Source organism: Pteropus medius, unplaced genomic scaffold, assembly GCF_902729225.1.
Source record: "Pteropus medius unplaced genomic scaffold, Ma_sr-lr_union100, whole genome shotgun sequence".
NCBI classification, from domain to species: domain Eukaryota; kingdom Metazoa; phylum Chordata; class Mammalia; order Chiroptera; family Pteropodidae; genus Pteropus; species Pteropus medius.
This window is the reverse complement of record NW_024340848.1, coordinates 2,679,106-2,696,507: the sequence shown is the minus strand read 5'-3', so window position 1 is coordinate 2,696,507 and position 17,402 is coordinate 2,679,106. Positions and strand designations below refer to the sequence as shown.

Below are 17,402 nucleotides of genomic sequence, written 5' to 3'. Positions count from 1 at the left end.
CCAGTGGCTTTGCCCACCTCCCTCTGAAGTTTGCCTAGTGACAGTAGGACACTCATGGGAGTTCCTTCTGTCTTTGCAGATGGCATCAGCAGAAATTGAGCAGGAGTCTCTGGAGCAGCAGACGTATGAACCAGAGCAGAACAGCACTACTGCCAGGGGAGAAAAACTAAGCAGTCAGTAGAACTATAGCCCACAAAACTGGCCAGAACATACATGCTGAGCCTAAAGAGGGAAACTGCCTGCTAAAGTAGAAGATTCAGATAGGATCAAGATTCTCTCAAAAGAATAAAAAATATCCAAGGTACAATTGAAAATCACTTGTCATGGAAGAGCCAGGAAAACCTTGATTTGAATGAGAAAGTCAATAAATTGACACCAAAACTGAGAAAAATATGAGTATTATTTGATAAAGAATATTAGTCACCATAAAAATGCTTCAGAAATTAATTTATTTCATGTTTTCTTGAACCTAATAACAAAAAAAGAGAAAACTGCACCAAAGAAAAAGAAGTTAGAAAAAAGAAACAAAGGAGCTTCCGCTTCCAGGAAAACAGAGTATTTGTGTTTTTTTATTTCTCCCCAAAGTATAATAACAAATTGTGCACATTCTATATAAAGCTAACATAAGAGAACTCTGGAAATCGGAGAGAAAGTGGACCACCTAGGGCTTATATGACCTGAAAAACAACCTGGTAGTCACTCCCAAAGTCTTCTTATTGCTCCTATGTCTTAGGATGGGTGTAGAAGATCTAGCAACCTCGTAATGTTAATAGGTACAGACAGCAAAAGTCCCAACAGAATCCTGTCCTTTGCAGTGGAAAAAAACAAAAACAAAAAAATAGGAGAGTCACAGAATAAAACTACAGCATCACCTCCACCCATGACCACAATGGCTGAGTGGTAAGTTTAAACTTCCACCCTTACAAAGATGCAGTGAGGTTCCTGAACCCACTGGAACCATGTCAGAAGAAAGCAAGTTAAAACAAAAATTTTAACTTTCAGAATCTTACCACATAACACCCAAAATGTCCAGGTTTCTTTTCTTTTTCTTTTCTTAATGCCAGTTTTGTTTTGTTTTGTTTTGTTTTTAATATATTATATATACATATTTTTTTTAACATTTTATTTTTTTTTAATTTTCTTATTTTCCTCCTCCCCCCATCCCTTCTGATAACCACTAGTTCATTGCCCATGTCCATGAGTCTCTGTTTGTCCTCTTCATTTGTTGCTTTTAGGTTTATATTCCACATATGCGATATCATGTGATTTTCAACCTTTTCTGTCTGGCTTATTTAGTTTAGTATGATTATTTCAAGGTCCATCCATGTTGTTGCAGTATTTCATCTCTTCTTATGGCTGAGTAATATTCCATTGTATATATATACCACAGCTTCTTTAGCCAATCATCTATCATAGGACAATTCAGTTGCTTCCATGTCCTGGCCACTGTGAATAATGCTGCTATGGATATCAGTGTGCAAATATCTTTTCAGATATGAGTTTTCAAGTCTTTGGAGTGAATAGCCAGTAGAGGGATTGCTGGATCATATGATAGAACAATTATTAGTTTTTTGAGGAATTTCCATACTGCTTTTCATAGTGGCTATACCAATTTGCAGTCCCATTAGCAGTGTATGAGGGTTCCTATTTCTCCACATCCTGTCCAACATTTGTTATTACTTGTCCTGTTGATTATAGCCATTGTAACAGGTGCGAGATGGTATCTCATTGTGGTTTTGATTTTCATTTCCCTAATAGCTAGTGATGTTGAGCACCTTTTCAAATATTTGTTGGCCATTTGTATGTCCTCTAAGAAGAAGGGTTTGTTCAGGTTCTCTGCCCATTTTTTGATTGGATTGTTTGTTTGTTTGTTTGTTGTTATCGAGTCATATGAGTTCAGGTTTCAACCTAAAATCACTCAGCCTACCAAGAACCAGGAAATTCTCAAACTGAATAAAAAGACCATTAAGAGATGTCAACAGAATGATCGCAGAAAAGTTAGAATTATCTGACACATAGTTTAGAGCTGGAATCATTAACCTGATTCAACAATCATGCCCAAACAAACAAACAAACAAACAAATAAAGACTTTAAGCAAAGAAATAGAAAATATACAGAAGAAATCAATGTAAAATTTATAACTGAAAGATACAATAACCAATATTTAAAACAAAACAAAACCTCGAAAATACATCTATACATTTTAAAAACAATAGTTACCTAGATTAAATGTAAATATGGTATAAATACATATGTTTGAAGTCACTATAAATAAACAGTCCAGACTTGATAAATTCTGATCATTATTGCTATTTATGAAATGGAAATTTTCAAATATTGTATCTGATATAATTATTGTCTATAGAAGAAAACAGCTAGTTCGGCATCCTGACATTAAATCATATTGATCTCTGCCAATTTTATGAAAACTGTTTATTCCACAAAAATCTTCAAATTTCCCAGGAGAAGTTATGCCTGACAACTTGTAATGACATAAATTCCATTTAACTTGACCGGAATATTAAATTCAAAAAACAAAAGAGCTAATCTAATGTTTCAAGAAAAGCAAATGTCATGAAAGTGGATTAACAACTCTGATAACTGAAGTATTTTATTTATTAATTGGCAGAGAGAATTGAGTAGTCAATAGAATGCAGGTAATTTAAAGCTCAGTCAACACTAAGCCTGAGAGACCAATCTGAGGAGTAGCTGTGTTATTCAGTGTTAATGCTCATTCAGTCCTTGATTGCTCTGCTGATAATGTGGAGAAGTCACTAAACACTGTAATATGGTGGTTTATTATTTTTATGTTAAGAATTACCTAATGACTTGCCACAGAATTGGTTCAGTGACTTATTTCTTGGAGCTAAATTGTCAAAAATGAGTAACTGAGAGATGAATATTTAAGCCATGAAATTCAAATAAATCCTTTATATATAAAAAGTTATTTGGATTTATTTATGATATATTTGCATTAACTATTTGTCCCATTTATAGTGTTTTTTTTTTCTTTCTCTTTCTGTGTCATTTTCTTAGGGCAGGAAAATTTTCCTAATTATTCCTTATTTATCTCTCCAAGTTTGGAATGTTTTTATATCTCAATCATTACCCTATAAATTTTAGTTTTCATTTTTAAACTATAAAAATATAAGATACACTGTGATTTTTTATCTCCTCTTAGATAATGCCATAAACAGAAGATGCTTTTTATAACATGTAGAAATCTGTATACCTAGATCAACAATTTTTCCATCAGATTCTTATATAAAGACTACTTTCATAATTTTATAAAGTTACTAATTATTTGGATTTATCTATGTGTTTTATATTTTCTTGATTCCCTGTTTTTCACACTTTCAAGACTTATTCCTTATGAAGTATATCTTTATAAAGCTCTCTAACGAAGTTCTGTCACTAGTAAATAATCTCAGGTATTAGTTATCTGAAATGGTTCTTAATGGCTCTGTATTTTCTGGGTGTGCAATTTTATTTTACAGTTAAATTTTGATACAAATAATACAAGCCACTGTATAAAATATTGTTTAAATTGAACTAATTAAAACTGAGAACTTTTATTTATAATAATACACCATAAATTTAAAAGGCAAATCAAAAACTTCAGAAGACATTTACAATATATTTAATCTTTGAAGCAGTGCTCACAGAAATCAACTTAATGGTAAGAAGAAAACAACTTAATGGTAAGAAGGGAAAAATACATCACCAGCTATTTCACAGAGGCGATAACATAAATGGCCATAATACATATGAAAACCTGTTCTACTTCTAAATAATCAATGATTTAGAAAATTAAATCATTCAGTATTTTAGAGCCACCATGTTGACAAAATATTAAAAAATTACCAATTATAGATTTTATTAGGTTGTTTAGCAAATGGTAATTCATAAACTGCAGATGGAGCATAAATAGATACAATTACATTGGGAAAACCATTTAATTTACTGGTATATGTAAGTCTGGTTATATATAAGGATCCAGCAAATCTATTCCAAAAATGCTTTCTAAAGATGTTCTTTAAAGATGTGTACAAGGATATTCAAAGCAACAACTGAAGTAGCAATAATAAAAACTGCAATAGCAAAAGAAAAATTCAAATGTTTTTTGGACAAAATTTAACTGTACACAGTGACATTAACTAAGATAAAAAAATAGTATTGAGAGTACAAATCAATTTGCTAATTAATTCATACAGAATATTTTCATTTAATTTAAAAAATATAATATTGTACATATAATGTTTAGATATTCTTATACATGTGCTAAAACTGTAAAGCAAGGCAAATATGTGTTAAATATGTGTTAAATTACAGGTAAATAAGTACATCTAGGTGAGAAGGAAGGTATGTAATTTGGCAGGGTTACACAGAAGACAGAAAATACATTTTTTTTATGTTTTATTAATGTGGGTGCATGGTACAACTTCATAATTCAACCACATATATTCGCTTCTGTAAGTTTGAAATACTGCATAATGTCAAAAGTATTTAAATATCTCTTTTATCCTAGTCCCAAAGTCATATAGTTCATCACTCTAGGCTATTCTTATTAGTAGGCATGTTCTGTATCATTTATTTACTTTACTTATTTTATTTTTTAGGCTAGGCGACCTTTGGTTGACCTCACAGATTGCAAGGACCTTGTCAGTTTACAATCCATTATTTTTTATGTTTTACACCTACAGAACCTGGTCTTCCTAGGTGGTCTCCCATCCAAGTACTAACCAGGCCTGACCCTGCTTAGCTTCTGAGATCAGATGGGATCAGACTTGTTCAGGGTGGCATGGCCATAGGCATGTTCTGCATCATTTAAGAGATATCTTAGTTGTATATTAAAACCTACTATTATAAAGAAAAAAAAAAAAAACCTCTGCACTTTATCATCTAAATTTATAACCATGTAAAGGGTATAATTTTCTTATTTAAAATGTTGTATAAATATAATTATTGATAAGTTCTGAATTTCCTCACATAGATAATAGTATATTGAGTCCTTTATTTTACTATATACAGTTTATTTTACTTTTTAAACTTTTTTTCTATTGGTGGATAGTTAGCTTTTGTCCATATATATATGATTTTGCTTATGTTTATATACAGGTAACACTATGATGTTCTCTTTATTACATACATGATAGAATTTTATCACTTAAAATCAAAATGTGGGTTGAATAAGATCCTCAATCAATGTGTACATTGTCAGCACACAACAATTTTCAGCTCATCTATACAGACTGGTCATGGGTATATCACCATGGTACTTCCATATATACTTTGTGAGAAAAATAAATTATTAAAGAAAAAAAGATTTAGTCCAAATATTTAGGAATTATGCTACTTTCAAGGAAAGGTGTCTTTTTTTTTTATAAAATGTCACATAAATACTATTTCAATGTGGTTACAGAAAGAAATCTAACTATGGGAGGTGAACACACAGTGTAAATACATATATGCCTTATTGTTAAAATGTACAGCTGAAACTTACTGGATTTCGTTAACCAATATCACCAAAAAAAAAAAAATACTATTTCAATCAGGAAAAAAAGAGAAGTGATTTAAAATAGTCAATAAGGATAATATTTCATTTGTATAAATTTATTACAATTGTTACCATGAAATATATGTAAAATTTAAAAACAAATACTTTCACATATAAGAGATTATAAGTGTTTATGAATGGGAAAACAATGTATAAAAATTGCATTAGGAGATAAATTTTGTCAAAAATTTTACTAAGTTGTCCATATATTATCAGCATGTTAATGATAAAACTATTTTAAAAGCCAAATCCACAGCTACTGGAGCAGAGAGAATGTTCATAGTGTTACTTGAAAAAGATCAGTGTATTGTTTTCCATCCATTAGAGGTATGTTTTTATTTATCTGAGCTAATTAGTAATGCTCTGTATATTTCTAAAGAAACAAAGTTCAATATATTCTTCTTCAGGCTATCCTCACACATAAAGCAAAGAAGGAGTAGGAGGAAGAGTTGGAAGAGGAGCAAGAGGAAGAGTAGGAGGGGAAATACAAAATGAAAACATCATTTAAAAAGTCAAAATTGATAGAGAACATAAATTATGAGAAGCATGAACTTTTAAACCAATGTAATTATTTTTACATCATTGTGAGGTTTATACCTAAAACACATTTCACTTACTGCATAAGCATTGACAACACACTTCCCACAAACATTGAGCTCTGAAAAAAAATTAGCCATATAATAATTTAAGCAAGAGCAAATAAGTTGCTCAGTATAAAGTGAAACACACTCATTTATACTTTTATATTACCAATTCTGAATGACTCCTTAAACTCGTACACTAGAACCTGACTATATATTATATATATTTACATATATGTAATATATAAAGTTTTATAACAATAGTATAATTAAAATAACTATATAGAAAACTATAATTGCTATTCCACTACAGGACTCTAGCAATGCTCATGTTAAAGAGATAACTTTATATTTCTTAAAGAATATATTTTAACCTATAGATATGTAGAATGTCTAGACTGGAAACAATTTTGGTATTCAGAATGGTTATCTCAAACAAGTCATATTTATGCTTCACCATGTAATTATAAACACTCTAGAAAGTTACTGATTATACTTTTACAAGGTAACACAAAGAAAAAAAGAACAGTGAAAGAATATTCTAGGACAGCAAATTGTTTTTGCATTTGCTTTATCAACAAAAGATTCTTCATCCAATTTAATTTAAAGATGTGCCAGTGAAATATACTTAGGTGCAGGTGGTTTTATTGTTGAATTGGCATGCTCTCGAGGTCTTTAGAGAATTCTTTTGGTCTTGAACATATATTCGTCTAATTCAATTTATGATATTTCCAAATATATATTTGTCTATGCTTCTAGGCCTAGGAACACTGTTAGTTTTTATTGCAATAAAAGCAATATTCATGTGAGGATAAAATTTCTGAGACTTAAATTCCTTTGACACAGATGAGGATTTGTTGGAACAAGATTTTTATTTTACCACTCTTGTGATTATATATATTAAGCAGAGTAATAGAATATGATGTTAAAATATTGAGAAACTGTTCAACTTCAAATATCTTGCTGTTTAGGTTCAATATTCCTGTTACAAGGACAAAATAACTTGATAAATCATTTTTTTAAAATAAAATAATTTGTCATCATTTTTGTAAGCTTTTTAGTTTCATATTCATTATTTAAAGAAACTTGACCCTCCATAGTTGAAAGGATCATAATTCATTCAGTCAACCCAAAGATGAAAAATTGTGTGGAATATTATAGTTGAACTGAGAAAATTCTTATGGTATCTATGATAGTGCTTTTGTATTTTGTATTAATGTCTGAAAAAAAAGTAGTTTATAGCATTTCCTCAATCCTCAGATATAGCCTTATGTTCCTATTTTATTTTTGATATTGTGGTACTTGCTCCTTATAACTAAATATTTTCAATACTATTTTCAATATTGAAAATATCAAGTAAATTTTTAAAAGCTATCAGTTCACTGATCTTATACACTTATAAGATCTATCATGCTGGAAAATATTTGAAAATATTTGTCTGTTATCACCTGACTATAAAACTAATTTGTTATACTTAATTTTAAATTATTATTGAATTCACAATAATTTACGTGAAGAAAGATGAAATGAGTTTTACATTATTAATGGCTATAAATTGGTCTGATTGATAAAATAGATGATAGATATAGATATATAGAGAGATATATATACACACACAACACTTTTAGATCTATACGTAATCAAATAATGGGCAGAAGATATTGCCAATTTGTTGAATAAATCCATTTTGTGATGGCATGTAGAATGTAATGATCCATGGGAAAAATAGATATTGTGGGTTAAGCCGAAGACTTAAAGTCAAGACAGGATAATTACTATCTCTGAGATCTTGAGTAAATCACACAAAACCTGTCAAATTTAGTTTCATCATTCTTTTTAAAAAGGGTAACAAGACTTTAATAATGATAGTGTAACAGTATAACAAAACACTTTTTATAATGTGGTATTGTTACCTAGTGTCTGGCACATAATATGCAATTAATAATAGGTTGGTACAAACAGCACAAGTAAACACAATGGATTATAATTATGTCTAATTTTGCGGGTGATTGGATTAAAATGATAAAATTGACAGCTCTAACAGGATTTTGAATGAAGGTGTACGAACCATTAATTCTCCAAATTGGCATCAATCAACATCACTGTGGACGATATTGCCTCAACCCAAAGAAATCTAAGTTCATAACTCTGAAATTTTAAAAAGCTCCTCAGTAGATACTGACATATAAATAAATGTGGGACTTTCTGAATTGTAGAGTCACTGAAATTTTCTTCTTTCAATGACCTCATTTGAACTGTCTATTAAATTTTCTGAATGACTTCATAATATTTATGCTGGAAAATTAAAGAATGAATTCCTTCACTTTTTCTTACGAAAGCTTACACTTAGCTTTTCACTTAAACTCACTTTTACACTTTGCTTAGGCTTAACAAAGAGAAGACTAAATAGATGGTGTACGAGAATTTAAGGGTCTTACTTTTCTAATTGCATGAATCAGGCATCTTATGGCAAAGAGCCTGAGGACTGAATTGAGGTGTATAATGCTTATACATTAGTAACAGGCATGACAATTAATAAAAATGTTAAGAATCTGAGATCAAATTGGAAAAGGTAGAAGAAGAGAAAGTCTCAAATTTTAGACTTGGAGTTACTTTCAAATAAGGAAATCTTCAAATATTGTAGCATGTAGTTTTCTAGGGGATTAAATAAAGACTGAATAAAGTAATTGCTTTCCAGAAAAAATTTAGCCTACTTTTAGAGAAACACTTGACAAACAGGTGCAATTAACATAGAAATGTATCTGGTAATTACAACAGGATTTAGTGCAGTGGCTCCATATTGAAATTGCATGTGGTGCAATTACCTGGTTCCTATATCAAATCTAATAATTATTTAACATGCAGACTGAACTTCAGCATTATTTTATTTTATATTGTTATATAATACAGTAAAAAAAAAACTTTTCTGTGTGTATAGTACTATGAATTATAACATATGCACAGATTATTAAACCACAACAACAGTCAAGATACAAAACAGTTCTCTCATCCCAAAAAACCACTACTATGTGCTATCCCTCTGTAGTAATTTCTATGCTTAATTGTTGGCAACCACTGAACTATTCTTTATCACTATAGTTCTATCTTTTCAAGAATGCTATATAAATGCAATCAGGCAGTATTGCAACCTTTAAAGCAAACTTCTTTCACTCAGGAAAAAAAAAGAAAAGATAAACTCAATCTCATTTTCATATTCTGGTCTTCTTTCCTAATCTATTTGCTATTAGTTACTTTTCAGATACCTTGTATAACTTCTAAATTTACTATGTTGAGTTTTAATAGCTGTATTCTGTGGATGAGACAGGCAAACTGTGCTTACTCCATCTTAGCTGGAACCATAACCCTTGTAGTATTCCTTACACTTCAATATGAAAGCAGGATTGAGAAATTCGGTTCTAGGGCATCAGAATTTATGCAAACAAGTGGATTAAAGAAGAAAGAACAAGAGATTAGGCATTGTTGCAATTCAATAATTCAATGATTTTCAAAGTGGAATTTAGCTATATCGAAAGCACATGAAGTTTTAGTTAGAGGGCAGATTAACAGGAAGAAACCTGCTATACAATATCAGAATCTCTGAAAATTGGGTCTGGAGATTTCCATCTAAAAAGTACCTCGCTGATGCTTACATATCCTAAAGTTTGCAGACCAGAGAGTTAATTTAGAAATAAGAAAGTATCTAATCCAAGTTCAGACTCGAACATCTGCCCATCATTGCATAAATCACATAATCTCTCTGGTTCCACATGTAAAATTCAATTCAATAAGCCAATATTTCTTACTATGTCTTAATAACACACATTAATAATTTATTATTTATTATTAATATAACTACTAATTAGCTGTTCTTGATTAGTATGTATTAATATTTATTTATATCTGCCACTCTTATACACTACATAGATTCTAAAATTTGCAGTATCTTCAGTGAGCAAAAACAACCACACCCTTCAGGAATTTACATTCTAGAGAACGAAGTTAAATAATAAGCACACTAAACTAGAGTTATTTTTTAGAATGCTAGAATGTGATAAATTACATGGAATAATCAATGCTGCAGGGTAAATGGGGTTGGGAGAGAGTAAAGTGGTCTAGATAGCCCACACTGTACAAATATATTTTAACGGATTTAGAGAAGAGTATTCTAAGCAAAGTCCCTAAGAATTTCTACCATACGTATGCTATGGGAGGGATGTGGGGAGAGACAGACAGAGAGAGAGAGAAAAAGAGAGAGAGAGAGAGGGAGGGAGGGAGAGAGTATGTGTGTAAAGAGTAGTATGAAATGAGCTCAGAGAAGAAATAAGGTTCAGATCATACAGGGTTTTGGGTGAGTTTGACAATCATTTTCAGGAAAATGGCAAATAGTTGAATAATCATCAACAGATAAGATCCCAATTTGTTTTGTTTTCTGAAAGGATCAATTTGTCTGCTTTGTTCAGAATGAATTTTAGTGGACAGCAATATTAATATTAAGAGATTAAATAGGAGGCTGCTGCTGTATTCCAGATCTAAAAGTGGTTTACGATAGAAAGATGGTACTGTAGGTGGTATGATATGACATGATTTTATACATGTATTTTGAAGGTTAAGATTTTCTGAGAAATTGCAAGTGGTGTGTATCAGAAAATCAAAAGTTAAGCTTTGGCCTGAATTACTGGCTAGACAAACTTGCCATTAATTGAGATGCAGACTACACGGGTAAAAAGAATGTATGGGTGAGATCATGAATTCAAGTTTGAGTAAATTAAAATTAATTAGAAATACATGAATATATTGTATAGGACATGGCACATATGAATCTGGAAGTCTGAAGATAATTCTTCACTGATGATATATAGTAAGTGGCAATAAGAAAGGCAAATATCGAGAAATAAGTCAAATAGTATAGTATCTTCTAAGGTTCCACATATTGCAACATTTGATCATTTCTGTATTATTTGTTTGTTTGGTTTGGTTTGGTTTTTAGTTTGTTCTGACCGCTCTGGGGATGGAGGGAATTGTATCTCATTTGGTCTAAATTTGCATTTGAAATAACGCTTAAAATGTGGTAGTCTTTCCTCTCATCTTTAGAGGAAACTTGGTTATGTTTGTCCCCTCACTTTCACATGTATTCTAGAAACATCTTGTCAAACTTATCGAAATTAAAAAAAGAAATCTGTTTGAGATTTTGGTTGGAATTGCTTTGAAACTCAATTTGGACAGCATTGACAGTTTTATGATGTTTGGTCATTTAATCTATTTATTAAGGTACTCTATAACAACTAAAATAAAAATTTCAAGACGATAGAAATGTTTTTGCATACCTTATAAAAAGATACATTCCTAAGTACTTTATCATTTCTTGCTGTTACAAATTTTTATCTTTTAAATAACTTTATTTTCTAAAGTGTTTCAACCTATTAAAAAATAACCTTTCATATTTAGCTTTTATCAGTGACAATGTTAAAACTTCTTGAAAGTCACTTGAATTTTCTACACATACAAACATTTTACCTCAGAATAATGAAGGTTTGTTTCTTTAAAATTTTTTTAAATTTTATTTTATTCTGTTTTTATTTTTTTGAATAGGAATGCTGGTAATAAGAAATTTTAAAAATATTTAAAAATTTACCATTGAGTATGATGTCTGATATAAGATATTGTAGGTGATCTTTATCAATTAACTGAAGCTTCTTTCTAGTCCTAAAAAGAAGTTTTAAGTTTTTTTTTTTCCATATTCTCCTTCTCAATAATAATCTCAAAATATGACATTAATTCTCAGGATGGAACATTTTATTTTACTATTACAATTTTGTAAAGTACAGTTAACTTAATAATATAAGACTTTCTGATGCGTACATTTGAATCATTAGCCTTTCACCAATGGATCAAACAGAAATATAAACTATATTATCTATTTTTGCTTTAAATTACTTCAATTTAAATATAAAGGCCATGTCTTCTCTACTACCATACAAGTATAAAAAAGTGAAGTCATTATTTAGTCACATATCAGAAATGTGTTTTCATCATTATGTTGTTTCATACAACAAATTACTGTTTAAAATTCTCTAGTTACCATTAAATAATCCACTCTAAAAGTGATTTTCAAAAAAAATTAATCTCATAGACTCAAGATTAACAAACAATAATTTAGTCAATCTCTATCAAATGTGGAATTGATGTGATAAATTTCATTTTTGACAAATAAATTGGGAAGACATTATATATGTCTAATATCCTCTGGTCTTTTCATCCTCTAGATAAACATATCTAGATAGGATAAGTAAAATAAATGAAAATTGATAAATTTATTAACTACTTATTTCATGACAAATATCTTCCCATTTATTGTTCTGTTTAACTCTTGCAACACTGACTGCTGTGCATACTGTTATTAATCTAATTTCAAACGAAGAATACAAGGCTTAGAGTGATTAGAGTACTTATGAAACTCACACAGCAACTAAAAGTGAAATGATAAAAATAGGTTTCTACTCTAGGCTGCCTATCTCCAGAACTCACATTGTTAAGCATTTTAAAATATATTTTACAAATATTTAGTGAATATTATAAGTTCCTGATATAGGGATACAATATCAGTAAAACAAATGTATCGCATGCCTCTTGATATTGATCCTATGATAAATTAGAGAATAAAATGCCCTGTCTACAGAATATGGTGACTAAAAGACTAGGCTCTGAAAATAGAATTTTTGCTTCCATTCCATCATGCGTCTTATTTGTTTTATGAACTTGCACAGAAGTCAGTGAAACAGAATGTGCACAGGAAACACTGAGGTGTAGACACTCATAAACCAGGGCAACTGAGTCTCTGGTGTAGAATGAGGAGGCCAGTAATCTAGGATGATGAGACTTTCTGCCCCCAGACCTCAACTGGAAATTCCCAGCAATGTCAATAAGTTTGTTTATTATTAAGATTTTGTTAAACTCCTCACTTTTGATTTTATAAATTCATGTTGCCTTTTTTTAAAAAAAAAAAACGTACCTTCTTTCACTCTTTGAACATCCTTAACATGTATATTTTAAACTCTTGGTTAGATTGATATATAAAATAAATTTCCCCTAAGAAGATCATAAATTACTCTTCTGAGTGCTGATTATATTGGTTATTTTTTTTTTTAGCACTGGATTTCTTCATGACCTTTTGCATTCATTTTGCAAGTTCATTTTGATGGGCAGATTTTTCTTTGAGAGGTGAGAGTTTGTTTCTTTGCTTTCCTTATTTTTTCTCTCTTTCTAGTTTCAATCCTCACTGTCTAATGGGTTTTCTGCCACCCACTCTGGGCCCACACCAGAGCACCAGGTTGTAAAACTCCCTTCAGCATTATTGCTCAGTAGCAACACTAAGAATGTGTCAGAGCTCATCATGAATTCAGTGGGTTTGTGACTTAGTCTCTGCAAGTCATACTGTGTTATTTCCTGCTTCCCTTTGAGCTTTAGATAAGGACCTATCCCATCTGGCAGGTGCGCAGATGTACTCCTTGCATTCTTTACCTTTCCTGAGCTCTTCTAAATGTCTATCTTAACTAAGTCTATCTGGCACCATATAACCATGAGTATTAATTATTTTGGTTAATTCCTTTTATACCTCAGAAACCACACTCCCAACCTCCATTGGTTGTTCTGGACATGGAAAACAGAAAGCTCACGGCTTCCACCCAGTTCAGTGGTAAGTATTTCAGTCCCATATCTGGTTCTCAGAGATGTTCCTTTTTCACTCAATGCCAACTATGCTTTTTGTTTTTCAGTTTTTGTAAAATGTATCCTTTACTTCTATGAGTTCAAAAATAAGTAAGTTCTCAAGCATGAACTACAACACTAACTTGACTAATCTATATCATGGCTTTTCAAGAATTATTTTTCTACTTCTTATGCTTCTGTAAGAAGAATCTTTTTTGGAAGCTAACGTGTTGCCTCCTCTCTTCTGTCTGCTTGGGATGAGCTCTTCTGGCACCAAGAGGAGCTTAATCCTACTGCAGCTGTCTGCCAAAGGAAAACTCAATATGATTGATAAAACTTGAATTTTTACTAGCAAATTGAAGTTTATAATTTTTCATCATTTTATCTAGTGATGTTTTGCTATTCGAAGCAAACACAGGAACATATTTATTGGATTTTTTTTTTAAATTAAATTCTGGCCCTCGAGTTACAATCTAAAAATATGAATTACACTTTAACACAGGAGGTGATGTCAGGGAGGTTAACAAGAACCAATTCATGTTGAGCCTTGTAAATTGTAAATAATTTGCCTTTGACTTTGATTAAAATGGGAAGTCATTTCAGGGTCTTGAGGAGAGGAGTAATATAATCTGATTTACATTTTTACAGAATTACTCATGCTACTATGCTGGGGATGGTTTCTACGAGAAGACTGGGAGGAAGTTGTCCAGGCAAGAGATGGTGGATTTTGGACCATGGTAGTAGCAATGGAAAAGTGAGATATAGTCAGATTTTAGATTGATTTTGAAAGTAGAGTTAACAGAAATTATTGCTGAATTACATGTGACAAAGGAAAAAAGTAACTTGAATTCTACCTCCCACATAAATGCTTTCTAAATGTCACCGATGACATCCATGTTACCAAATTTAATGAAATATATTAGTTTCTTACTCTGTATCACCTTCCACCAAGTTTAATCACTGTTGCCAACTCTTCTCTTGAAATACTTGCTTACATTAATTTCTGTGAACCCTATTCTCCATGTTTTCTTACTTTTTCTCTGGATGTCCTTTGTCTCTTTGGCTCATTCTTGTTTTCTTCCCCATGAATTTTGAATTTCATCAGGCCCACATTTGTACCCAATTATCACTTTACATTGAGTATATTCATTAAAGAATCTCATCCACAATCATGTCATTGAAGATTACATATTTGTATATATTCTTGATCTTATATCTGCTGCTCAGACGTCTGCTCTATCTCCATATTCATATACTAACAATTTATTTGGAGACTCTTCTCTTTACATTGAATTCCATTTCCCCCTGCCTTATCAAATTGGAAGCCTTCCAACTCAATGCAACACCATTCGTGCAATTGAGCAAGCCAGAAAAACAGCAGACATCCTATCATCTTCCTCCTCCTCACCACTTTCTACTTACACAATATTCAATCTATGATCATCTATTCATGTGGCTCCTCCATTCCCACTGCCAATATGCTCCCTCCTGTACATCATCATCAATGCCAAGACTACTTCAGTAGTTCTTAAATAGGCTCTCAACATCCACTGTAGTCATTTGTGATCAAAGAGTTATTTACTTTCGAATAAAATTATCTTAATGTTACTTACCTTTTTATAATGCTTTATTTTTTTCCTCTTTACCTTTAGAAATTATCATCCTATAGGGAGTGACATAATCCATGACTTCCTACTCATCTTCATCTCAAGCCTCTCTTACTATCACCCTCACTTTCTAGGCTTCAGTAACACAGGCCTTTCAGCAACTTGAATGCACCTTTTCTCTCCAACAGCAAAGATTTTGCACATTCTATGGCCTCTGCCTGTATCTCCCTGTCTGTTTACCTACGAGTCTTTACATGCTTCAAATTTCAACTGTTACTTACTGGTAGAGAACTATGCTCTACAGATAGCTTAACATTACCTCCAAGTTTATTTAGTAAATTATCTGAATAATATTTTGTCAGTAGATTAGACAGCTTTGATCACCATTACACTCTTATAGTGAACATAATGCCTGACATTGTGTGAAGTAAATATTTATTGAAATAATTAATGTAATTCTTATAGATGTATGTTGTCAAGTATTCATAATCTCTTCCCCAAATGTTCAACAAGTATCGCCTGTGCATATTGGATTGAATTGATTTCCATTAAACACATTCCCATACACAAAATGGACACCTACTAATACTAGGCTCTGAAGAGGAGGATATAGAATTATACAGGACAGTTATTATGGAGAAAACAGGATCAGTGGGCTATTGCTCTTGTTAACTATATTACCAATAGGCTAATGCATATATTGATTATTTATAAATAAAAATTAATATGTTTGTTTTCCAAATCAGAGCTATTAAAAATGATAGGTAACCAAATTAATGTTAATTATATTACTTTTGAATTTGTCCACAGAAAATAAAATGCATATCGCATAGAAAAAGAAAATGTTTCTGAGTCTCAGAATCATTGTTATAACAAATTCAAATTACTTTAGTCTTCAATTTAGCATTATTGTCAAAGGAAGGAAGTAATTTAGTGGATTAGTACACTCTATTAAATTGGTGATTTAAGAAAAATGTCAAAAATGTAAAAAAGAAAATCAAACCTCATCACCTTTGCCATACATATAATTATATATCACACAATTTCTTGGAGACAATTTTCTAGAAATTGAGTTGGCACACCAAAAACAAAATAAAAAAAAAACAGATTTTGCTTTATAATCATTGAAATAACATAGTGGATGTCACATGCTCTCCCTCACACATCATTTTTTTCATTACTTTTTACCAGAGAAATTCAGTGAAAAGTTCAGATTTATATTTCAAACTTGAATTAAAAATGCTGTGCTCCCAATGAGAAACAGATAATTTGAGATGCATATGAATTAAGCAGCAAAGCATAGCAAAGTCTTTAATGGCATTAATTTATAGTGTCACGTTAATAATAAGAAATCATAGAGAAATAGGTTAATGTATTTAATGAATATATAGCTTTCATCTCAATACAAACTGTTTTATTTCTATCCCCCAAAATGTCTGTGGTATATGTTGTATTTGGAAAGAATATGACTGCATGTTTTTAGCACTGAAGACTTGCAGGACTTCTCCAGTTTGGGTATTAGCAAAACCCTGATTCAGTAGTAGAAATATTACTCCGTACAGAAAGTCTAAAGGGAAAAATTTCCTTCCCATATTTTTGGTACTTTGTTTTAATGGATTTCTCACATCCAGTTGTAGCCTTTCTTTTAGCAAATAAAAGATGCATGGAATGTGAATGTCCTAAGCCCTCCTCATTTCTTCCCATTGTAAATATTTTTTGGAATGAAAATTAAAAATTCAAAATAATAAAATGTGTATAATCTCATTGATATTTTGTAATATAAAAGTCTACGGAAAGGGATTGATATAGGGCAATTTTAATAACTATCAAATCGATAAAACTGTGATAGTTTTATTAAAACCTCAACATTATCCTTCTATATGTGATAGTATTATAATTATTATAATTACATTATAAATATATTATATTACAATCATTATAATTGCCTTTCC

The 17,402-nt window shown here is 31.0% G+C and overlaps 1 pseudogene; it reads right to left on the bottom strand.

The window, feature by feature from the left end:
* Positions 1 to 4,695: 4,695 nt before the first annotated feature.
* LOC120582762 (uncharacterized) lies at positions 4,696 to 4,814 on the bottom strand (annotated as a pseudogene).
* Between the last annotated feature and the right edge of the window lie 12,588 nt (positions 4,815 to 17,402).